Source organism: Malaclemys terrapin, chromosome 10 (genome assembly GCF_027887155.1).
Source record: "Malaclemys terrapin pileata isolate rMalTer1 chromosome 10, rMalTer1.hap1, whole genome shotgun sequence".
Taxonomy (NCBI): domain Eukaryota; kingdom Metazoa; phylum Chordata; order Testudines; family Emydidae; genus Malaclemys; species Malaclemys terrapin.
This window is the reverse complement of record NC_071514.1, coordinates 33,419,678-33,446,279: the sequence shown is the minus strand read 5'-3', so window position 1 is coordinate 33,446,279 and position 26,602 is coordinate 33,419,678. Positions and strand designations below refer to the sequence as shown.

The window sequence follows — 26,602 nt, the reverse complement described above, 5'->3', positions numbered from 1 at the left end:
TCCACTTGGCACTAGTGAGGCCTCAGCTGGCATGCCATGTCCAATTCAGGACACCAGGCTTTAGGAAAGATGTGGGTAAACTGGACAGAATCCAGAGGAGAGCAACAAAAATGATAAAAAGGTTAAAAAATGTGACCGATGAGGAAAGATTAAAATAATGGGCATGCTTAGTCTTGAGAAAAGAAGACTGAGGGAGTGGGACCTGATAACAGTCTTCAAATATGTTAAGAGCTATTACAAAGAGGATGGCGATCAATTGTTCTCCCTGTCCACTGAAGGAAGGACAAAAACTAACTGGCTACTTCTGGAGAAAGGGAGATTTAGCGGAGATATTCAGAATAACATTGTAAACATGAAAGGATAGTTAAGCTCTGGAACATGCCTACAGTCCCTGTAGTGTACACACATTGTCAGGTTTATGTTATGTGGAATGCACATATGACACTTCACCCCATATTCTTCATCGTGATATTATGATATGATTATGACATCATTATGATACATTTTGTACAAGACAGGTCATGTGAGGTGGTATGGAAAAAGTTACGATTTGCTGAATATGATTGATCCTATTTGTATATATTTATCAGTTTTGTATCTGAAGTTATAAATATTGACTATGGATCTGTATTTCAAGTGGGCTAGTCCTGGAAAATCCCGACAGCCAGCCTTTCAGGTTACAACAATGAAGAAGCCAGACAGTGCTAATGGCTCATTAACGAGGACAACGGGCTGTGAAATAGCTTAACCTTCCTGTGGACATTTTGGCCAGCCTATAAGTAATGGCGCCTATGACTCTGCTTGGGCACGTAACCACGCCACATGACTCTGGACTCCAATTTGGGGTGTCTCTATTTTTCCACAAACTGGTCTGGGAACCAAGTTTGAAACAAAGGGTATGCTAAAGCTATATAAGGCAGGGAATGCCATCATTGGTTGTTCTTCACTCCCCACCCAGGAGGATTCCTGGAAACACCTGAGGAACAAAGACTGAACTGGGGGAAGTGCTGGACCCAGACTAAAGGGATTTCTAGCCTGTGTATGGAAACCGGAGAAACCCAAGCTACAAAGCAAATGCAGCTTGTGCCTTGAGACTCTGCAAGCCTGCTTGTATGATCAGTCAGGGTGAGAGATTGTTAATTCAAATCCTATCCTTCTAGTATGTTAAATTCAGTTTGCATTTTTGTTTATTTACTAGGTAATCTGCTTTGATCTGTTTGCTATCACTTAAAATCTATTTTTTGTAGTTAATAAACTTGTTGTTGCTTTATCTAAACCAGTGAGTTTGAATGAAGTGCTTGGAAATCTTAGCTCAAGGGACAAAGGCTGTTGCATTTCCTCTCCACATTGAACGTGTCTGCAGCTTGTCACAGCAGCACAATTTGAGAGGGAGCCCAGACTGGGGAGTCAAAGGTCTCAGTGGTACCCCAGTTCCACGTAGCACCCCAGGGGGAACCCATCGCAGCACAGATCTTACACGATTTTCTCCACCTTATTTTTTATGCTCTCGTATTCTTTAACTTCTGAATTGTTATATGGTTTATTACTCTAGCTTTTGGAGGTTTCTCTTGAAGCTAATTCTAAATTACAGTCAAGACTTGTCAGAATCCAATATTTTACACACACTTCTGCTGACCATAATCACAGGCCCTTCTGCAGTAAGGAAATTCACAGTGTAATTTTATGCATGTACTTTCACCTGTGCAACCCCCTGAACACCAGCACAGTTCACTTCATTGTTTACCAATCTCTGCCATTTCACTGGTGGGAATTTCCTTCGTATAGGAAGGCACCACTAGATATTTTTCAAGAAGCATTCTGGAAAACATGAAAGCCATCACCCCATTTATCTACTGAAGTAGTTAACTGAAGAGTTGTTCAGCTACTTAGTCTACAAACTTACTATTAAACTGTTAAATAGACTGATGGGCTCCACTGTTTTTAACTGCAAGACAGATTATAAAGCTATTACCCCCTGGCTTTATGTTGCAATTAGAACAAACTCAGAAGCACATCCTGAAGAGTCTATCTTACATTATGTGGTAATTAAGTTTGGCACACAGAAAATCATAAATGGAGTACCAATGGAAAGCAAGCCAGATGCAAAATCTTCCCTGAAGACTCTTCGCCCTCATTCAACTGGAGTATAGGTACTTCAAAAAGACATTTATTTTTACAAACCAAGTCTTTGGGGTGGGGTAGTAATTACTGTTTAGGCCAATAACTATAGGAAACTACACAGCAATACAAGGCAGGGTCAGTTATATCATCTACTAAAGTAGAAGTCACAATTTGTCTCACTGGGGCTAGGAAAAGGGACCAAAAACAGTTTTAATCTTTCCTAAATTCACAGTTGTGTTGGGATAATATGCCCAAAGTCCCAAAACTGGGACTACTGTTTAACTGTCCCAGTTGTAGTGGTTCACAACATTTCGTGGCCGAACATTTGCGTCAGCTCACTCATCAAGGATCAGAGTTACTTAGCACCACTAGCAATTCACTCCACAGCCTGTGCTTATCACACTTATTTACTCATGTTGCAGTAAAACATAAAAACGAAAGTTGAATCGTAAGTTCTCTCCAGCCTATTACTCTGATCTAACTTTTCGGCAGCCACTTCTACAGCACATGGATACATTGCACAATATGTTCTGTCACTAAAACACCAGGAGTCAATGCAATTGTCTTGCACAAAAGCACTGTTTATTAAGTTTTCCTGTATGCAACTGATAATATCTTAGAAGATCAAATAGTGCTACAGCAGTATTCTGTGTAATTAGTATTTTTAAGGCAATTCACTGAAGTCATGTATATATTACAATGGCTGGGTTTATTAGTGTAGTACAAGAATCAAAATCCCTATTCAAATTGGAATGTCGTTTGTTAAGTACGCTTGCCTTATAATTTATTACAGTATGCTCTTCAGGCAGAGTATCTGGGGATTGCCACAACCACGTTCCAAGTGGCCATTCCTCTTGGGAAAGTTTTATTTAAATATATTGGTTTCCTGATTCAGATCAAGCATTTGCAAATTCAGAACAAATTCTCTTCTGCTACTTATGCTGATGTGTAGAAACTGCTTTGTATGTCTCAGTTACGTAGACAGATCAGCCAGCAGTTTGGATGTGTTTTCTTCATTTTAAGTCCTACTTCCACTTATATGGTATTTTAGTTTTTGGGGGTATGAGCTGAATAAAGCTTCAAGCTCAAACCACAGATCCAAACATGCCTGAAAAGTGAGTTGCTCAAATCCAAACTTGATGTTTGGGCTCAGGTAATCCATTTGTTATGACAATTGTTACTTTTTTATTCCAGCCTCCTGTCCTGCCTTTTACAGTGCCAATCTGTGTCCGTAGCTTCAGAGGAAGATAAAATCCTGATCCTGCACCCAAGCCAATTGTACCATATGCTATGGCAGAAAAAACTGTCTCCCAAGGCTCTCAAAGATTGATGCATACAGTTAGAGACGTTATTATAGCATGCAGAAATACCTCAATCCTGCTCAAAGATACCCAGCTTTAGCATGTCTGACCTCCTGAAGTGGTGAATTCCACAGCCTGGCTACATGCTGTGTGAAGAGAAAGCAGTATCAAATGACAAGAGAACATGGCATTCAACTACCAGGCCCGCATATGTTTTTCTGGTGGCAATGGAGAAAGCATGCCATTTAAAAAAAAAAAAAAAAAAAGGCAAGTGACAAAATTAACAGCTTGCATGAGAATTTAATGCAAAAGAATGATTTTAGCATACGATTAATGGGAGATACTTGGGCAGCTTTAATGGAAACAATAACTCTTGTCTCTAACTCACAGTAAACGTCATCCATACATACACTCCATTACTCATTTTATTCATGAGCACTTCTATTTATCCTCAGCTCTCAAGGAGTCAAGTAAATTTTAAAATTAGACTTATGTATAGTCTTAAAAATGTGCAAAGTTTAGTTCCTCTGAGTATTGATGTTAATTTAATTATTAAATTGTGCAGCAAGATTCTGAATACCTTCCAGAAAATGGTTACATAAGGAGTCAGTTCTTTCTGCTCACCCAGACATACCTGTCCCTCAGCTACCAGTCAGAACCAAGTGGCACTTTTTTTTTTTTTTTGGTATTTGTTTTTTAATAAATCAATTCCTCTTCTACTTTAAGGTCTCTGAGTCTAGCCCCTTCTTATTAGAGATTATGTGTTCATTTAACTGGGAGCTATCTAGCATACATCATGAAAATGATAAAACCTTAGAAGACAGACCTTTAAAGCTACACTTTTAGATGCTCACTTGTTAATTGGCCCTAAAGGGTACCAGTTGTGGTACTTAGCTTTTTGTGGGCAAAACTATTTTAAATCTACTTGTAAGACAGAACCAATCTCCCTCATATCCCCTCTATACACCCCTTCTTCACTTCAAAGTTTGTCTCTTCACTTCCACTGTAATTATGGTAATGCATTTTAAGCCAGGTACTGTGTATTTCAGACACCGGATAAAATGAGGATGCAATTTTTGAAAGCAGTGTGCCTAAAGCTAGATTAAAATAAAATAATAAATATGGAGATATACTTATTTCATAGAACTCGAAGGGACCTTGAAAGGTCATCGACTCCAGTCCCCTGCCTCCACTAGCAGGACCAAGTACGGTCCCTGACAGGTTTTTTTGGGGGGGGGGGGGGGAGGGGGGGGGAGGGGGCAGGGGAGAGGGTTGTTGTTTTTGTGCCCCAGATCCCTAAATGACCCCCCTCAAGGACTGAACTCACAACCCTGGGTTTAGCAGGCTCAAACCACTGAGCTATCCCTCCCCCCTCAAAACACATCGAGATCCCTAAGAAGCCAGCCATATTTTTCCTCAGTTGTGAGCACACAAATAGCTCTCATTGACATCTTTCAGTTGGGAGGCACTAACAGATCTCTAAGCCACGATATAGAGTCTCAACCTTCATTTAAATGAATCTCTAGCTGATCTGTTTGTGAAGAAGCATTCAAAAAATATTAAGTAATTGTCACTAAAGCAGCTATGTCAACATGACTAAGCCAAGAATCTGAACTAATAGCTCAGAAGATAGCTAACCGCCCCATTCACTTCTGTGGTGGTTAACTGAGAAGTCAATTACGATACTTCAAAATGTCAACATTCACACACTGCTCAAACAGACTTACAGAAAGGGTCAAACCTGCTCCTGGCTGCAGTTGATTTTAGGTAGGACAAAGGTAATGTTATTTTCACTTGGGGTACTTCAAATTACAAACACAAAGTGGGAGCAAAGTAAGCCAAAGAGATTTCTCCTAATTCAGGCAATTCAAAGCCACATAGCAGAGAAACTTCTGCTCTACAGCAGCTGGTGGGCATTGTGATGCAGTTATTTTCATTTCTCCCTGACATTAAAACTCTTCGCTTTTGTTACTTCACTCACATATAACCTGAGACTCACTCACTCTGACTGTAACAAGAGTTGCCACAAAACAAGTCAAGAACAGAGGCCTGGAAAAAACACTAGCTGACAGTCTGACCCAGACTCTCAGTGTTGTTTAGTGCACAATATGATAGGCTCTAGTAGTGCACTTTATGTACCATGAATCCTCATTTTGAAGACTACAGCAGAAACAGGATCTGACACTCATCGGGTACTTGTTTTTCCAGTTCAAAACTAGATAACTTAACCTTTGAAACAGACATTTATTTTAGTTGGTTTAATTATTTTTTTATTTCTACCACCACTCTGCAAAGGAGAGATAGCATCGCCTCAATCTACATTTTAATATAGCATCCAGGAAGAGACCTGACAATGGTAAGGAATTTAACACTAAAGTTTCCCCAACATTTAATACTTAAATTAGTCTGATCATCAGGCTTACACACCATAAATTACCATTCAGTGCAGCAGGCAGCTACAGTCACAGTCTGCCAATTCAAACCCTGAGTAAGTAGTTAAGGATTTACATAGTACCCTGTTTCCCCAAAAATAAGACAGTGTCTTATATTAATTTTTGCTCCCAAAGATGCGCTAGGTCTTATTTTCAGGGGATGTCTTATTTTTCAGAAATAAAAAATGCCTTATTATCGGTGGATGCCTTATTATCGGGGAGGTCTTATTATCGGGGGGATGCCTTATATTACAACGAGAGGCAAAACTGTAAGTAGGCCTTATTTTCGGAGGATGTCTTATTTTCGGGGAAACACGGTACAAAAAGCTAGTTCTAGTTATTTTCATGAAATATAGCCTATTTACAACCTACGGCCAGTCTGATGTTCTCCCTTAACATGACTAATCTGGACAGGAACCAGTTACTCGTTAATCAAGTCAGTATGGTCATGATCAGTGTTTCTCAAATCTGAGATGCCACTTGTGTAGGGAAAGCCCCTAGCCGGCCGGGCCAGTTTGTTTACCTGCCCTGTCCGCAGGTCCGGCCTGGAGCAGCAAACCATGGCCAGTGGGAGCCGCGATCGGCCGGACCCGCGGACAGGGCAGGTAAACAAACTGGCCCAGCCGGCTAGGGGCTTTCCCTACACAAGCGGCATCCCAAGTTTGGGAAACACTGCTCATGATAATAAAAGTAGGCTCTTAAATTCAGCAATTGTGGCTGGTGTCTTGAGCAATAACTGAATTTCACTGCAAGGCTATTTAACAAAAGACATAAAAACCCTCCTGGAAGCGCACATTGTTTTCCCTTCCAAGTTCTGCTCCAAATGACCTGCTTAATTTATTTACTGTTAGTCATGACCAATAGTAACCCACATTCACATGTTTTTTTTAATCCAAATCAGTTTTGAATGTCAACATTTTTAAAGCATTAACCTAATTAAACACTTGAGAGACTACTTTAACCTGGCACCATTTAAGCATCACTGAACACTCAAGAATTACCTCCTTTACTGACAGTGTCCAGTACAAACTTGCCTACCCACCCTGTTGGCGCTCCATAACCCTGAACTTCAAGGAATAATTTTAACAATGAAAGCAAAGAACAACCTCCATGTTATTCACTCCTAGGCAGTCATCAAGCGTACCAACTATTTCACTATCTAGTGGCAATTGATATGTCCACTCCAACCTAGACCAAAATATCAGTTCTTTTGCCAAAAGCCATCTGATACAGAATTCCATTAGCTGCCTGCAGTATAGTAACACACTAAGTAAATAATCTCATTCTTCATAGACCGGTATTTATAATTTGCAGTATTATAGCCATGTTGGACCCAGCATACTAGAGAGACAAGGTGGGTGAGGTAATATCTTTTATTGGACCAACTTCTGTTGGTGAAAGACAGGTTTTCTGCTTACTCAAGTCACCTGAAGAGCTGTATGTCTCACTCACCTGGTCTCTCCAGTACTTATAAAGAAATTTCATTCATACTGTTTTCCTCAATATTGCTGTTGTTCAGCAAATGAAGCTATTATTTTTACTGTTAAGAAGTTATTTTGGTAAGTCTGAAATATGAATCATACAATTTTGAAATGCAGTTGCATATAAGTGTACTTGAGCCTAACCAATTATCACAAGTTCAGAAGACCTTAACATCTGCTAATTCACAAGGAAGACCCAACTAATTTACTGTCCTCTCCAAAAAACCCAAAACCCTCACTTGCACAGTCTACAGCCAAGCACTGAGGTACAATCGCATCTGCTCCAACCCCTCAGACCAACACCTACAAAATCTTCACCAAGCATTCTCAAAACTACGATACCCACACAAGGAAATAAAGAAACAAATCAACAGAGCCAGACGTGTACCCAGAAGCCTCCTGCTACAAGACAGGCCCAGAAGAGAAACCAACAGAACTCCACTGGCCATCACCTACAGTCCTCAGCTTAAACCTCTCCAACGCATCATCAGTGATCTACAACCCATCCTGGACAATGATCCCTCACTTTCACAGACCTTGGGAGGCAGGCCAGTCCTCGCCCACAGACAACCTGCCAACCTTAAGCATATTCTCACCAGCAACCACGCACCGCACCATAACAACTCTAACTCAGGAACCAGCCCATGCAACAAACCTCGATGCCAACTCTGCCCACATATCTACACCAGCAACACCATCACAGGACCTAACCAGATCAGCTACATCATCACCGGCTCATTCACCTGCACGTCCACCAATGTTATATATGCCATCATATGCCAGCAATGCCCCTCTGCTATGTACATTGGCCAAACTGGACAGTCACTACGCAAGAGGATAAATGGACACAAGTCAGATATCAGGAATGGCAATATACAAAAACCTGTAGGAGAACACTTCAACCTCCCTGGCCACACAATAGCAGATGTAAAGGTAGCCATCTTACAGCAAAAAAACTTCAGGACCAGACTCCAAAGAGAAACTGCTGAGCTCCAGTTCATTTGCAAATTTGACACCATCAGATCAGGATTAAACAAAGACTGTGAATGGCTATCCCACTACAGAAGCAGTTTCTCCTCCCTTGGTGTTCACACCTTAACTGCTAGCAGAGCACCTCACCCTCCCTGATTGAACTAACCTCGTTATCTCCATACTGATTTATAGCTGCATCTGGAGATTTCCATTACTTGCATCTGAAGAAGTGAGGTTCTTACCCACGAAAGCTTATGCTCCCAATACTTCTGTTAGTCTCAAAGGTGCCACAGGACCCTCTGTTGCTTTTCACTTGCACAGCAATCTCAAATATCCTTGTTTTCTTCTGTCATGTAAAGGAACATCCACTGTTAACTTCCTGCTATTCATATCCCTTCTAAAAATCACTTAGGGCATGGCTATAATTGTATGCTCTCTAATGTAGCCAGTCTAAGCAGATGGGAGAGAGCTCTCCCGTTGGTTTAACTACTCCAGCCCCAGTGAGTGGCAGGAGCTCTCCTGCAAACATAGTGCTGTCCACACCGGCTTTATATCAGTGTAACTTACGTCAGTGTGGGGGGTGATTTATTCCCACCCTAAGCAACTTAAATTATGCCGACATAAGCTGTAGTGTAGACATGGCCTTAGTTCCCACAGAACAAATGCAGAATTATCTAAACACCAGTGTCCCCAAAGTCCCCTTATTTTGCTTTTTTGAAGCTTTAACTCTAGAAGCGAGCAAATACCTTATGAAGTCTAGAGGACAAATTCTACTTATCAGATATGGCAACTCTAGAAATCTCTCTTCTGTTGGGTCAAGCTAGACTTTAGATACACTTGCTTTCATTTGAAAAAAGTAGTAGTAAACTCCCGATGGCCTTCAAAAACAACCTAGATGTACAGCCAAAACCAGTAGGTGGGCTCCACTAATGCAGCAGGACACTGGTACCTGAGCATTACCACATATTATATCAACTGAATCAATTACATTTTAGGTAAGTCTCTAAGTGGTATCTCACTAAGCTTTCTGAATACGGTTAGGTTCTTGAACAGTGGCAAGATAGTGGTTGAAAAGAGCCTTAAGTTAAGTTTGGAGTCCGCTTAATTATTATTTGATGCAAAATCAAAAATAAAAAAGTGAAGGCCAACTCTATTAACAAGCTTGCCTTGATTCTACTTTCCAATTAGTTTTACTTTTATCTGAGTTTGCAGTAGCATTCAACTTCTATCTATGCTACTTATCTGGCCATTACTGAGTATTTGAGCACCTAAATCTTTGATGTATTTATTCTTACACCACCACTGTGAGGTAGGGAACTACTATTATCCCCATTTTAATGATGGGGAACTGAGAAACAAAGCACATAAGTGAAGTATCCAAGGTCACAGAGTAAGTAAGTGTGTCTGATCAGAGACTTGAACCTATACCTTAACCACTGGTCCACCCTTCTTGTAATTTCTGAATTCAAGGTAATTTTAGACTAGTATGTAGATTTAAAAAACTGAAAGTCCCTCTAAGTAGCAAATACTGCAGATCTTCAGTTTTACAAAGCTATAAGGCCTTTGCTAGAGTTGGGGGAGGAGGGGAGCGGGGGTGTCACAACTGCATGATTCTGTCATTTGCCCTTTTATCCACGTCTTCCTCCTCTTTGGTTTGGGGAAACTCTCCCTAACAGCTCTGAGTAACTTTTCACGCTGTGCTGTCCGCAGTCCTCCATGTTCCTCCCTCCCCCTAGCAGGCTGGAGGTTTACTTTACTACTCATGGCTCATGAATGGGAGCTACAGAAAGCTGAGCAGCACAAGAAAGGATGACTGGTCCCTCAGCAGGCACGTAGCAAGACAGAATAAGTGCCCCAAGGCACCCGTGTAGCAGGTATGTGTTTCATGTACCAGTCCAAGGACTGTATCTGTTTTAAGATGGTAGCTTGAGGCCTCAGTCAAAACCAGGGCTGCTTTGTGCTGGCTGCCCTACAAACTGAATGACAATGGTTGCTTTCTCTTAGGAGTCACAGACAACAATCTTAAACCATTTAAGAAAGCTTATCTTTAGAGCTTCAACATTCAAGACCTAGGGCCACGCTTTGTCAGACACGCTCATTAAAATCAGCACGCTGTCAGGATGTACGGGTGTTATGTAACTAAATACCATGTCCTGAAGCACAGGAGTGGCAGGCAAAGTGCAAACAGAGGGAATATGAAACAAATCACTTATAATCTTCTGTATTGGTGATTTTGCCTAAAGAGGTAATTGTTAAGAACTTCTAGGCAAGTCTTAAGAAATCAGCCATACGTACAGACTTGATGACAGATTTTGACCTTTATCTGAATATGACCTTCTACTTAAGTTAAGCGTTAGTTACCTGACAAGACCACAGCTCACTTAGCATATGTCTAGGTTGCAGTGGTGTTACATCAATAGCTAGGATCTTGAACTCTCAGCTATGAGCAAACAAAGGCCTTTTAGTTCACCTTTAAATTCCAGTATTTAAGTACACCTCTACCCCGACATAACGTGACCCAATATAACACGAATTCGGATATAACGCGGTAAAGCAGCGCTCCGGGGGGGGGCGGGGCGGGGCTGCGCGCTCTGGCAGATCAAAGCAAGTTCAATATAACACAGTTTCACCTATAACGCGGTAAGATTTTTTGGCTCCCGAGGACAGCGTTATATCGAGGTAGAAGTGTATTGCACTCCTCCATTCAACATGCTGGTACTGTGTGCTTTAGACTTAAGAGCCAACCTTCACATTTACTTCCAAATAAACTACTGTACCATTTTACAGATGACCTGAGATTTGCCCATCAAGTTCTCAGCTACTGTTTCTATTTCACACTCTGTCCCAAGAGTTTAATTTTTAGTCACCAATTCATTTACCTGCAACAAGAAGTGGAAACAAGCTTAACTTTCCTTTTCAGGACTCAGCAGTCACCAAAATAACACAAGAACTAACCAAGATTAGGATCCTATTGTGCCAGGGGCTGTACAAACACAGAAAGAGTTCTTCTTGCTGAGGTTAGAAAGAATCCCGCAAGCTGTCTGAATAGACAAAAACAGACTAAGGATAGAAGGGGAACAAGTCAAGTGATTTTTTTTTTACTCTGCAGTCAATGGCAGAGCCAGAAATAGAAGCTAGGTCTCACCAGTCTGAGTCCAGCGCCCCAGGACCATGCTAAACGCTCACGTAAGCTATGCCTTGTGCTGAAAGAACCCATCATCCACTTTATGTTGTGTATTTGAAAGCTGCCTTCGATTATCATAAACTTCAGAAGCAAAATGTTGTTTGCAGAAGGGACTACTAGTGAGGAGGAGCAAAGTAAGTTCATGACACTTGCGAAAACAAAAAGACATCAAGTTAAAGCCATCCGTAACTTCACCATATTGGCAGCTGTGCAGGCTCTCTAGGCACGCCTCTCTCTAGGTGTAAGATCAGAGTGATCTGGGGGCCCAGGTCTAAAAGCAAGACAATATTCCTCTGTGCCCCCTTCCCTCATCCAATACTATCGGGTGCAGTGAAACATACCCAAGTGAGAAGAAGATGCTATTTTGGCAATGAATGGACTTAAGCAAATAAGCACATTAACCTGTGTGCACAGGCATGCAGCAGTTGCTGAATTTTCTGTTACTCAGGTGACACCCTGTGTAACTTTTAAAAGTATCTTCATAGAAGCATAAACAAAGTTGTATTTTAAGTATGGGTGATTCTCTGTGCTGAGAAATTGGTGTAGGGACTGGGAGATGGCCAGCCCACATTCATAGATTCCAAAGCCGGAAGGGACCATTGTGATGATCTAGTCTAAACTCCGGTATAACACAGGCATAGAACTTCCCCAAAATAATCCTTAGAGCATAATGTTTAGAAAAAAAATCCCATCTTGATTTATAAATTGTCAGTGATGGAGAATCTACCACCACCCGTGGTAAATTGCTCCAGTGGTTAATTACTCTCACTCTTAAACATTTACACCTTGTTCACAGTCTAAATTTACCTAGTTTCAACCTCCAGCCATTGGATCATGTTATACCTTCCTCTACTAGACCAAAGAGACCATTATCCAATACTTGTTCCCTAGGCAGGTACTTACAGACTGTAATCAAGTCACTGCTTAGCCTTCTCTTGGTTAAGATCAATAGATTGAGGTCCTTGAGTCTATCACTGTAATGCATGTTTTCCAATCCATCATTCTCATAGCTCTTCTGTGAACCCTCTTCCATTTTTCATTATCCTTCTTGAACTGTGGACACAGGACACCACTTCTAGCAGCAGTCACAGCAGTGCCAAATACAGAGGTAAAATAACTTCTCTACTCCTACTGAAGATTCCTCTGTTATGCATACAAGGATCACTTTAGCTCTTCTGGCCACAGCGCTGCACTGGAAGCTCACATTCAGCTGGTTATCCACCACAACCCCTGATCTTTTTCCGAGTCATTGCCTAACTGTGAAACCAAAACCGGACAAGTACTGCCTGGATGGTCAAGCCTGCCTACCCACTGTCTGCAAGTGATTCAGGCAGCGGGTCCATCATCTGAGCAGACAGGTCTGTTAGTTAAGGGTGCACAGGAGCATTTGGTATTGCACCGGAAAGGCCAGAAACAGTAGTACAGCTGCTGCACTAGTGCATGTCATAGAATGGTGGGCAAGGGCAGGGGAGAATACAACTGGAATGCTTGTGCATCACGACAAGCTCGTGTGGGTACTAGAATTGAGGAAGGACACTCAAAGCTGCAATATTTAAGCGCTCTAGTGCAAACAAGAGTTTTGCCTGCTCAGGGTCTTAGAAAGCAGTTTACTGGAAACCTTAAACAAGAATGCAATACTGCCAAAAAGGTACACTCTAGTAGTACATACGCTACACAGCTGCACTTAACATCCTGAGTAGTACGTTCCCAGCTGACATTTCAAGCATGCGCTCTTCTATGTAAAAGAGCTCTTAAAAGCCAAAGTTGAAAAGTTTCTAACTGGAGTTGGCTTCAACAAAAGGCCATACTTATTTACTGCCTCACAGGCATCGGTGGATTAGTCAGCAAGCGATTTGAAGATAACCCTCACTGTATGCAAACCAAGTACTATGTCAGCTGGCACTCCATTTTTTCCCCTAGAGCTACGCTTGCTATGGAGATCCCACTTACAACACCATGCACAGTTCTGAACACCTCAGTATATAGCAAAAAGAACAGGGGTACTTGTGGCACCTTAGAGCTGGAATTGATATGCAAACTAGATACAATCAACTCAGGATTGAATAAGGACTGGGAATGGCTGAGCCATTACAAACATTGAATCTATCTCCCCTTGTAAGTATTCTCACACTTCTTATCACACTGTCTGTACTGGGCTAGCTTGATTATCACTTCAAAAGTTTTTTTCCTCTTACTTAATTGGCCTCTCAGAGTTGGTAAGACAACTCCCACCTGTTCATGCTCTCTGTATGTGTGTATATATATCTCCTCAATATATGTTTCACTCTATATGCATCCGAAGAAGTGGGCTGTAGTCCACAAAAGCTTATGCTCTAATAAATTTGTTAGTCTCTAAGGTGCCACAAGTACTCCTGTTCTTCTTTTTGCGGATACAGACTAACACGGCTGTTACTCTGAAACCTGTCAGTATATAGCGTAGTCTTACCAGGTGGAATTCAAACGAGATAGTTAGATTTCATCAATAGGCAGAAACTTGAGCTTTTTTGTTGTTACTGGCACCACCCAAACTGAAATACTAGTCTGGGAAAAAGCAAACTGAACCAGGAAGTTCCATTAAATGTAGCCAGACACTAAGTAGAGTGAATCCTCAAAACACAGAAAGAGACACGTACTGTCTAAAGCAGGGTTAGGCAATCTATGGCACATGTGCCGAAGGCAGCACACGAGCTGATTTTCAGTGGCACTCACACTGCCCGGGTCCTGGACACCGGTCCGAGGGGATCTGCATTTTAATTTAATTTTAAATGAAGCTTCTTAAACATTTTAAAAACCTAATTTACTTTACATACAACAATAGTTTAGTTATATATTATAGACTTCTAGAAAGAGACCTTCTAAAAACATTAATATGTATTACTGGCACATGAAATCTTAAATCAGAGTGAATAAATGAAGACTTGGCACACCACTCCTGAAAGGCTGCCGACCCCTGGTCTAAAGGGAAGAACTTGCATTGCTTAGTTAAGACAAAATAATCATCACATCCACACGAATCTCTCAGGCCAATCTCTCTTACATGCCTCTAGAAACAGACTCCACCAAATTTTTTTGCTGCAAAAACTCAGCCTAGCCATGTGAGCCAAATATCCAGTTAGTACTGAGCTGGTTTCATAACAACACAGGTCTTTTTAAAAACTAAATAATTCTCAATTCCACTGTCTTTTTTCCCCCACTTTGTTTTCCATGATTTTGATTCAGTAAACTAACAACCTATTTCACCAGCACAACTGACACAGAAATCCAGGTCTTTGGTGTTGAATTTAAGGTTGTGTTTTCATCCACTTTTCATCTTTTGAACTCAATCACCCTTGTAATTGTGTTAAGTCACGCTGGCTGTTTCACTGAAAGGTTCCATAGCTTCTAATTTTTACTGATTTTGTGCCATTCTAGTTCTAGCTAGTCAAGTTTCCTTTTTACTCTAACAGTATCAAACCTGTAGCCTGTAAAGTCTCTGAAACTTCCTTAAATACCTTAGCATCACTCTACCAAGTCCCCAGCTGTACAATATGAGCACCATTTTGAGATTTAAGTCAACTTTGTGCTCAGGCAGCATTTCAACTATTATAGTAGCTGGACTCAAATATAGAAGACAGTCTTCAAGAGCGGCACAGTATGTCACTGTTAAGCTGGGACATCCATTCTCCCTCTTCAGCTGACCAGAAGAGTTGTGATTTTCTGAGAAATTGCAACTTCTACAGAATGATTTAGGATTGTAGAAGCATACTGGACACCTGTATGTGAGAAATTAGTTTTGATTGCATCTTTCATTTTATTCTTATCAGACTCATGTGCCAGAGAGCTCCCTCTCATATTTGGATGGCATCTTCAGTCACAAACTCTGATTCTCCATTTCAGAAGGGAACCAATAATAGCATTAAGTAGAAATGCATTTTTCCTGTATAGATATTTGCAGCCTTTATTGAGTCAGTTCCATTGTTTGACCAGTTTGACTTTGAGAAAAATCATAACCCCAAAGATCTGGTCTTCCTTTAATTGTTCATTATCTTAACAAGTGGCATTGTACTCTCTTCAGTCATGTCACCAGGATGGACAAGACACCCCAGCACGCCATGCTCTCTATCAACAAGCAAAACGGTGCATGGCCTGACCCTACCTGGCACCACCTGCAGGGTCACGCCAAGGATTCATGAATTCACAGGATTGAGCCAGATCTGGGAACATCACTACACGATGCCTGGTGTGACGCCATTAACAGTGGACACTCTGACTGGCACAACCAGTCCTCAGTAGACTATGCATGTAGATTTGTAGCATAGGTATGTTTACTTCCTTAGTTTATCCTGTCTTCAACTGCAGAAGATAGTAGTGGATCTGCCTATTTAAGTCGGGCTAAAGGAGTACATGCGTCAGTAACACAAGGGAAGACAGGTCATTTTGTACTGCACTGAATTATATATTAACATAAAAGTCTGCAACTTTAAGTTGCTCATGAAATAGTCACATTTGGCTTTACAATTTTTGGGGTAGCAAAGGCAAACAGGTGACTCCTGATTTTTTATGTTTAAAAGTGCTAAACGTTTGCAACAAGGAAAAAAAAGTGACTATTGCAGCTTCTTTCGGACATGGTCTTGTCTTCCATTTCAATATACACAACTTCTTTTCACTGGTATATTTAACCATGAAGAATCTAAACTAACTGATTTTCCTACGCTTTGGAATAAGCAAAATCATGTATTTTACTGCTTGTTTCTTGGTGATGTTTATACATTCATTACGTTTTCATTTCTATCCACTTAATAGCTTGTTTCCTACCACTTCTTTCAATTTCAGGTACATTCAGTCAGATAAGTTCACGTGTATGTTGGGTAAACCTCAACAAGCACCAAGCCTTGTTGCTACACCAAGATCTTTCCAAACCACATCCTTCCTGTTGGGAAGGATTCATGAAGGACTATGGACTATGTCCCACTTCTTCAGCCTGAACATTCTCGTCACACACTGGCTTGAGTCTGCACCCAATTAATGCATCACTCCTTCCCACACACTATGCCAGTGAATTAATGTTATTCCCACACAGAGCCAGCTGGCATGACAGGAAGGCAGAGGTTCCCCATCTTTCTGTAGTGATCCCCAGCACACCATACAGGAGCAGAGAAGTCACAGCCAGCCTAAAGATAAGCAACAGCTGCCTCCTACACCCCAATGATGGATCAGTTTAATTACACTGGCTCTTTAAAACAAAAATAAGGACACTATTTACTGACAGGCTTTGACTAGCCAGTCCTTGCCCTCCATGCCCCCTGGTGAGAGACTACCTGGGGCTTCTTCCAGATGCTGCAAACAGTGAGTATGTTTGATTTCTTGTTAGGGCCAACAGTTGCTAGTACAATGCCTTCAGCTCTTCTACATCCAGCCTTTTATTCCAGTCCCAGCACCTGTGCAGGAGATGCAGCTTGCAATCATGGTCCTGACACAAAACATGCCCCTTCTTTTGATATCATACCCTCACTGGCCACAATCTTGATGCCTGCAAATGCCTCTTGAATCTGATTCAGTTTATCTTTAAACACTTCAGCGTAAATCAATTTCCACAGGCCCACGTACCCAACATCATTTGTCAGAAGGGATGACAAAATTCCCCCACCTTGTTATTCTAGAACCCATTAACATTTAAGAGTGAATGCTTGTGCGCTGGTATCTCAGGTAGCATATCCTCAACTTCTTTTCAGTGTTCCACTCAGCATTTTTGCATCAACTCATATTAACGGATGGCTACTTTGACGGCTGACCCACTCGCCACTGCTAATTCTGACAGCTGTAAGAAACTCATCAAGCTTGTTACTTGCTTCAGGTTTCAGAGTAGCAGCCGTGTTAGTCTGTATCTGCAAAAAGAACAGGACTTGTGGCACCTTAGAAACTAACATATTTATTTGAGCATAAGCTTTCATGGGCTACAGCCCACTTCATTGGATGCATAGAATGTTAGTCTCTAAGGGTATGTCTACAGTAAGAAATTAGGTCAAATTTATAGAAATCGATGTTATACAGTCGATTGTGTGTGTCCCCACTTAAGACCATTAATTCAGAGGAGTGTGTCCACAGTACCAAGGCTAGCGTTGACTTTCAGACCGTGGCACTGTGGGTAGCTATCCCACAGTGACCCTATGAAAGGCTTCATGAAAATTTTCCCCTGCCTCTAACAAAAATGTTAATTTATCAGAGCAGCTGAAAGGGTAAGGAACCCGGGACTATAACAGAGAGAGCTTCCATATTAAACTCATAATTGATATAATTCAAAGTAAAATTTCACAGCGCGGTCTGTTCTAAGACTAAAAATGCAGGAGGGGAGTCAGAAAAAGGAAGAGTGACCTGTTTCTGCCCGGTTTCGAACCAGTGACGTTTCGTGTGTTAGGTGAACGTGATCACCACTATACTACAGGGCTTTCATGTGTTAGGTGAATGTGATAACCACTACACTACGGGGCTTCTCTTTTTTTGCCACAGACTTTGCCGAATGCACAGGAATGTTTTCTCTAGCTACAGAAGCTACCTAATGCAAAAAGTCTATATCTATGGCCTTCCTGCTCACAAAGCGGTCATGCCCCCGCCCAAGGCTGACACAGCAACCTGGCTCGGGCAGGATCGCTAGCGAGGCATGATACTTTTGCCATTAAGCAAACACAGCAATTCTGTCCTGGCCTCTGCCACTGAATGCCTCCATGCATTACACTATGCCCTATCAGCGCGGGAGGACTGCATGAGCTCGGAAAACAGGTCATCGCGAGTGCATTTTTTTCACCTTCTAATCTGCGATAACCTCAAGGACGGAGATGATAGGGGGAACGTTGACACATTCTGGGGGGGACTGCATGGTCACCTGTGCTGCTGAGTTCGCCACACTGGCCAAACAGGAAATGAAATTCAAAAGTTCCCGGGGCTTTTCCTGTGTACCTGCAGAGCGGTCACAATGGAGCACTCTGGGATAGCTCCTGGAGGCCAATACCGTCGAATTGCGTCCACACTACTCCAAATTCGACCCGGCGATGTCGATTTCAGCGCTAATCCCTTCGTCAGGGGAGAAGTACAGAAATCAATTTTAAGAGCCCTTTAAGTTGAAAAAAACGGCTTCGTCGTGTGGACGGGTGCAGGGTTAAATCGATGTAACGCTGCTAAATTCGACCTAAATTCGTAGTGTAGACCAGAGCTAAGGTGCCACAAGTATGCCTGTTCTTTTTACTTGCTTCAATGGCTCCACCAGGACTGACAAAACTCAACATTTGGACGTTTCATGGGAAGTACCTGGGGATCATCTCTAACCTGAGCTTGCCCTCTAGGTGTCTGTTTTTAAAGTACACCTTACTACTCTGTGGCAACACTGGACAAAGCCCATGTTGCCCACTCCAATTTGTTTGCTCTCCTGGTACTGTAGGGTAATGAAATCCATCATTTGTCCTGCCCAACAAAGAAAAACATTGCCCGGTCTCACCAACTGGGCACCAAAGTCCAAACAGTTACCTCTTTGCATGGGTTTTAGTCCTCTTGCATTTACCCACTAGCCTGAGTGACTTTATTGTACTTAGCCAACACTTGGTCCCATTTCTCCAGTCCAGTATTGCTGGTTTTAAAACTTGCTGGATTACTTTGCAGCTGGCTGTGCAATCCAGCTGGAATCAAGTTGTTTTTTTGGCCTTATATATGAAGTTGCAAACGCAGCAGTTAAATCAGCTATATGTATGTTGAGAGTTCTTAGCTTGTCTTCTGAGGTCACCACATCCTTTGCCATTGCATGCATTCTCTCTCTTGGGGTAGCTTCAACATGGATACAAAGTGGTCATTTCTCACACCTTTATGCATAGGCTGGGCATTTTCCTCCTCCTTTTAGTGCTGGCTTTCCACAATACACACTGGGTCAGGATGTCCGCATTCTCCATTGATCTGTTCTTCCTCCTAGATTCCTTTGGCCTGACCCCATATTCTTGTTCGGCACTAGTGGCTGCTTCTCTTGATCCTTTCCTTTGACAGTTCAATTCTCCCTTACAAACTGGAGACATTTCTCTGCCCGGGAGAAAATCAAGGCAATTATTTCCTTAGATTGGAATGTATCTCACAAACAATCCTGGCTGACTGGGAAGTCTTATTCCAAAAATTACATGTATGCCACACTTCAGGGTAGTAACTTAAATTGCTATTCTTCCTCCTGCTTCTTGGTTTCATATAAAAACACCTGCCTAGCTGCAGGTTGATTCTGTCTGGGATCACAACAGTGCAACACGTTAAATAGGTCTCCAGCATTTCATATATTATTTCTACAAAAAGTCTTATTTGTCTTGTCCTTTAACCTCACCAATTAGACTGTATCACACTATTTTTTTCCCTTTTCCTCACCCCAGGATCATCTCTGATGCAGACTCATTTCTCACCTCCACTGCTACCACATTACTAGGCCAACTATTCCTATAACTAAAACAACTATTTATTGGGTCAGTTAGAACAGAATTTCAAATAGCCAGTCCTGCCATCAGTAACCTTAAGACTAGTTAAAGTTCTTATCCATTCAGATTGATGCTAAAAAGGCTTCAGTGTCAAAATGTCAGAGTTTTCAAATTTATTTTATGCTCACACAACACTCAAATGTTATGTGAAACAGTTAAATTCCAGAATAGAGAAATGCCGTTGAGTCCAGAAAGACCCACTGTTTTGAGAAACAGCAGGCTTTTCTAACAATCTTTATATAAGATATGCACAATAAATGTAGCCAGGTCAAACTAAGAGCCAAGAGAGATGGAAAAACAGGATTTATTTATCCATATTTTTTGTGTTCGTTTTTTTTTTTTTTTTTGAAAGATGCAATGTAGACAATTTTCAAGAAGAAGTATCAATGAGGCCTTTTTGCAGTGGGAGACAATTCTACCACGTAAGGTGCTAATCCCGTTACTCCAGTCCTGTTAAATCACTAAATGCTATGATATATACACCTCTACCCCGATATAACGCTGTCCTCGGGAGCCAAAAAATCTTACTGCGTTATAGGTGAAACCCCGTTATATCGAACTTGCTTTGATCTACCGGAGTGCGCAGCCCCGCCCCCCGGAGCGCTGCTTTACCACGTTATACCCGAATTCATGTTATATCGGGTCGTGTTATATCGGGTTAGAGGTGTAGTTGGAACTAGTTCCAACTACACCACTGATAAAAATATAAGTTATCCTTGCATTGGCCAAGAAGTGAAGTGACCCAGATAGTACCATTCATTTATTTCTTTAATTGTTATTCAAGATGATTTAGTACCTTGAACATTTTTCTTCCCCCTCTTCCCAAAGGTGAGAAGTCATCTTTTTAAAAGAAAGAGCAAGTCTCAACCATACAAAAGCTGTCAGATATTAAAGCACAAAACTCTGTCTTTGTGTCTTAAGTTCTGACACTTTTTTCCCAGTGCACACGTACAGAAAGATAATGGCTTTGAATACAAAAGAGAATGTAGGTTGTTTAATTTCAAGTACCACCCTGACCTCAGCTTGGCAGAAACAGGGCTGTTGCCAAGTAAAAGGACGGACTTAACTGAGAAATTAGAACCACGGTATTGCAAAGGTATTTTAAGATGACTATATTGTACATTAACTATCACGTAGCAAATTCAGGCACTCAATTTTCTAGTTTTATCAGGATGCTTTGGTAAAACTTTGAGAACTGAGGGGATAGATCTCTGGAGATGGAATCCCAATTTATGGGTTTGGCTGGAAAACAGTGAGAATTTACCAGCTTCCCAGATTAATTCAAGTTCAATTCAAGATAAGTATGTGTACACCACGCCCAGGGAAATGGTTTCCTGACACCACCATGAAGCAAGATTCCCAGTCTTGGCACAGCTTTACTGAATACTCTGAAAACTAAAAATTCAACATTCACACTTCAGCACCAAGTATTGTGGGTCACCAGTCATGGTTTCAGAGCTAGCTGCACTCTTCTGATCTCTGAATGCACCCCCTCAGATGATAGGCTTGTTTCCTTCACCTGTCCTGGGATGGAGTCTCACAATTCCCTACATTTAGTCTGGGCCCAGGGTCATTTTAACGTATGTATCAATCATGCTGACCCAGCTGAACCCTGTCAGATCTGCTACCTGCAAGTCTTCCCTTCAGGAGCTGCGATTAGTGGTTTATTCAGTGACCAGATGCCCTTTTCACAAATAAATATAGTTTTATTTAATATCAACAGTGGGAACAAAGCATGAGAGAAAGGGGATATAAATACAATAAAAAAAATCTATGCATATCAATCTTACGTAAAGGTTTACATAGGCTTAGCTCATCCCAGACTCCCCAACTTCTGGGGACTACCCCGTAGTGTCTGCCTCCCTCTTCCCCCTCATCTCCAGGGACTTTTTATACACTCTTAAATTCTTGGTTCTTTTCCTCACATGGATTCCCACTCCCATGTTTACAAGCCAGACTGTTGAAATCAGCACAGTCAGAGGTGAATCTTCAAACGCCCGGTGACACCTGCATTGTCCTTTAATTATGGGTAAATGGGGCTATCTGATGCTATTGTTCCCTTTCCTGCTATGTGCAGGTAACGCCTACTGGATTTAACCCTTTGTAATACTACAGCAAACACCACAACAAAAATCAAACCGTTTGAACCTGTAATATGCATGAAGCATTACAGACAACTCCCACATCCTTCATAACCACTCCCCATTCTGTTTGCTATTTTCTACTTTATCAGCATTCAATTGTCTGCAAATAGTAAGGAAGGACTCGCTAGTAAACATGCAAACCAAACCTCTGATAGTGAACATGAAGCAGGCCTTTCATGTTCTAAAGTTGGGTATAGTGTTTTACACACACTTTCTTGTCTCTACCTTTCCTCGTTATGACTTGGTGGAGCAGCAGCATCTGAAAGCCAAAGCCTTTTCTAGCCAGATACCTAGGCCAGTTTTACAAACTCAAGATGCCAAAAAACCTGGATGTTTAATTGAAATTTCTGAGGCCGACCTATCACTAATATGTAGGCATTACTTTAGATACCACATTAAGTCATATAATGCTGACAATACAGGTTGGAATAATGCACCAGTAGCAGAATGCCACGGAAATGAATGGAGTTGGATGCCTGCACTGCTGTCTAGCTCTAATGAGTAATTCACCACCGGCAGCTTTGGAACCTGCCCATGCCCAGCCCTCACATTTGTGCAGAAAAAAAACCAAACATACATACATTATATAAATCCAGTTCTGAAACCCATGAACCCCCTCGCTTCAATGGGTCAGGACCCTTCCAGATTTGGTACCTAACAGGGGAGGAAAAAGCTTTCACAAGCAGAGTTTTTAAGTCACCATAAAGCTTATCCTGTTCAAGCTACATCACATGATTTCAACAATAGCTAGAGATCTTTCAAGCCATAAAAACCTTGAGACTTGTATAGAATAAAACACAGCTATGTGCTATCACAACTGTATTTTAACTGCAGGTGATTTTTCTAATTTAAATAGAATTCAGCAGTTTGATTAGCTGGCAACTGATAAAAGAAATCAAACTGCATAACAAATGAGCTCAGAGTTGAACTACTTAATCCTTGGCATCTTACAGTGATCACTCCAGAAGGTACATTTATTTCCACCCCACCTCTATTATCTTATGATTCCTGCTAGTTTAACCACCACTGCAAAAAATCTTTAGTCACTACTACCGTGTTCTGGCAACATTTCAAATAGATTCAAAGTAGAGTTTACCACATTCCATTACATATCATGTAACAGATGATGTTATTTTAACACTATGCAGGTCAGCTATTCAGCAATACTCAAACTTAAGCACTACAGTTAATACTGACAGGTTTCAGAGTGGTCGCCATGTTAGTCTGTATCAGCAAAAAGAACAAGGAGTACTTGTGGCACCTTAGAGACTAACAAAAGCTTACACCCAAAAAAATTTGTTAGTCTCTAAGGTGCCACAAGTACTCCTCGTTCTTTTTACAGTTAATACTGTAAACTCACTAGAAGTGCTATTCTGAGGTTCCATATTTGCTGTAAAGTTTGAGATACAAAACTTGTAAACTGAGCTAGTTTGTCTCTGACAACCCTGCAAACTCAGCCCAGTGAGTAGAAGTCAAACAGCATTCAATCTGGAGCCGGGATCCAAATATATTATAATCTGATTTAAATTCCACAGTTCTGCTGCTGATGCACAGGCAACAAGAGAACCCAACATAATCCTGTAGTTTTGCAGCAACTAGTGAGTAAAAAGTCAAAAATATCACAGCACTCAGTTCATATAGGATGTAGATCACAGGAGTAATAATATTTATCCAGCTATTTTCACATAATTTCTCTAATTTGTTTTTTAAACAAACCGACTTGTCTATACTTTCATTTGCTGGAGTTAAAAGTTAGACTCATTTATGCTAACTACATGGCAGTTATTTGTTATCTCAAACAGAATCAACATATGGAAATTTTCCATGTGCTAGATTTGTATATGATATTATGACTAATACTGGCAGCTTTCATCAATATTGGCATGCAGTACACGGCCCTACAAATGAGAATAAATTAGCATGCAGGAGGTGGTGTTTCACATCATACCTGCAAACAATCTGAGGTTTTTTTTCCCAGTATGAGAAAGTGTTTGTAAGATTCCCACCATGCACACTTAGGTTTTCTTTCCCTGCTCATGCAGAACCTCTTACACAGCATGAACTAATGTTTGTTAGAAGCATACTTTCAAACTTAGAGCACAGTCTCTGGCATGAAAGGAACATGGATGAAACTTGGCTCCCAAAGTAAGTTTGACAAAGTACATTTTTACAAGACTTGGAAAGGAAGTGAGCAATTGTTTAATTTTTTGGATTTTTTTTTTAAATCAGTGAACGTTATCTTGTTATTTAAAGCCAGGCATTGCAGAACTGGTTTAGTGCAAAAGACTAAGTGAAATAGACAATAAACAAGTGAATGTGATCCATCTAGAGTTAATGAAGAGCAAAAAAAAACCTGCAAAGGATGTAAATAACCTAAGATAATGTTAAAAACAATCACCAGTGTTTATTGTTAAAATTGCAAATATCCTGTTACGCCAACTGCTTGCAGAGATCAATTTGCTGCTACGAAACTACCCTACGTTGTACTAGGGGGCATCTTGCAATCACAACATAAAGGCATGAATATGCAGCAAGCAAACAGATGCACCTTTTAGGGTCATTTCAAAGGAAAGAAAGGCACGGGAAACCCTAGCCCCACGGAAGGTGTAAATAACCCCACCTCAGCAGCAACACAAGTACAATCGACGCACTCGACCCACGCTGAGAGACCAAGTTCTTCACACCTTGTGAAGACAGATGCTCGCCCCCGGGGCAGAACAGTCCCCGGAACTACCAACAGCTTTTCTGGGGGCCCGATAGAAAAAGCCGCTCGTCTTTTCACACGCCTGCCAGCCCATCCCCCAGGCTCCGCCAGCCTCCCACGCCCCCTTCCCTTGAATCTGCCCTGCCTTCCTGCCAGAGGAAGAGAGTTGGGAGAGCCCCCAGCTCTCCCCACCCGAGCGCAGGGTCCATCCCTCGCCTGCTGGGCGAGCCTGCGTCTCTCCCACAACCTGCAAACTAGCCCCGCTGCCGAACCCCAGCCCCGCGCCCCTCTCAGCAATAAAAGGAGAGAGAGAGAGAGAAATGATCGTCCTTGAGAGGTCGGCGCTCGCTGCCTTGTAACGCGCATGGGAAGCTCTTATCTTCAGTGCAATCTCTCACCCTCTGCACATCAGCCAAGCCAGACAGCTCCTGCATCAGCCACCGCCCGCCTCCCAGCCCCCCCATCCGAAGTTGGCTCTTCTGGACACACGTACGGGAGGCAAGGAATGATGGTGGTGTATAACACACACACACACACACCCCGCCGCACACCACCACCCCCTTTACTGCTGCTCAATGCATACAACGTGGGCTGGTCTAATAAAATCTCAGAGTAACAAAAATATGGCTCCCACCCCTCAGCCACTTCCACCGGCTCCCCCCCCCCCCCCAAAACCAGACCTGAGGCCCCAGAGTTAAATTACAAGAGGCAGCGGATTGCTCCACACCGAGCTCGCTCCGGCTGATGCAGGAGGGAAATAAGCAAAGCAGCCCCTTTTGCATCTTTTCCCCGGTCTCCTCTCGTGCTAGTCTGCACTGCTTTCGCGTGCAGCAGCCTGCTCCGGTGTAGGGGGTGTGGTGGGGGAATGTAAGCAGGGCAGGGGAAGAGCCTTACTCCACGTTTAAACGGCTTTTATTACAGCTCCCTGGGTCTCCTCCATTCTGCAGCCAGCCTCCAGTGAGCAGGGCAGCGTTTCGGCGTGGATTAGATTGTGCTGGAATGAAGCTAGCTATCAACAAGCGTTAACACGCTCCAGTTCCAGCAACCGGATCTGGAAGGGTCACTCCATGCATCTGGTCTGCTTTTTGCAAAAGCCCAATCACCGGAAAAGGGATCAGGGGCGAAAGCTGAGCCGAGCCAGCCTTGAGCTTCCAGACAAGATTCCTCTACCAGGTTCAAGAAAATTCACCCGTCTCCTTGCGAGGCTGAGTGCAATGCAATAGCTACATGCAAAAGACAGGTGGAGGTTCATTCCCCTGCAGATCTAGCGCTCCCTTTGCACGGCCAGGCTTCGCACTGGCTTTCTGCATTCCCACCACTCAGCCCGTTCACACAGGGATTATTCCCTGGGTTAAAAAAAGAAACACGAGAAATTCCATGCAACGTGCAATAGCAGGAGAAGGAAAGGGTTCCTCAGAGACTCCTACCGGGACAGGCGTTACTGTTGCATTGCAAAGCGCCTAACCCCTGCAGTTCGCTTCCTTCCCCCCTTCCTTGCCTGACAGTGCCGCCTGCTCCTGCGCTCTGCTCCTCCTCAGCCTCTTGCAGCTGCTGCTCACTCCAGGCTCGGAGCCCCCTACCCAGGGAGAGCAGGAAACGCGTCATCACTCTGGGACTGGTCTGCCTTCCTCCTCCCGACCATGCAGCCGCCTCCTCCTCTCACCCCCCCACCCCCCAGCTGGAGTAGGCACCCCCCACCCGCACCCCACCCTGGCACCTCTCTAGCGCAGCAGCGGCTTCCCCTCCACAGAGACATCCCCCGGTTCACTGGATTTAGGCAGCAAGGTCC

At 42.4% G+C, this 26,602-nt stretch overlaps 1 protein-coding gene across 4 annotated transcripts in view; it reads right to left on the bottom strand.

Moving 5' to 3' along the window:
- TLN2 (talin 2) overlaps nucleotides 1-26,318 on the bottom strand; it is a 382,138-nt gene extending 355,820 nt beyond the window's left edge. For all 4 annotated transcript variants that reach the window (XM_054041883.1, XM_054041884.1, XM_054041885.1 and 1 more), the window contains exon 1: nucleotides 26,241-26,318. The gene's annotated coding sequence lies outside the window, so the exon portion shown is untranslated. The remainder of the gene's footprint in view (nucleotides 1-26,240) is intronic.
- Between the last annotated feature and the right edge of the window lie 284 nt (nucleotides 26,319-26,602).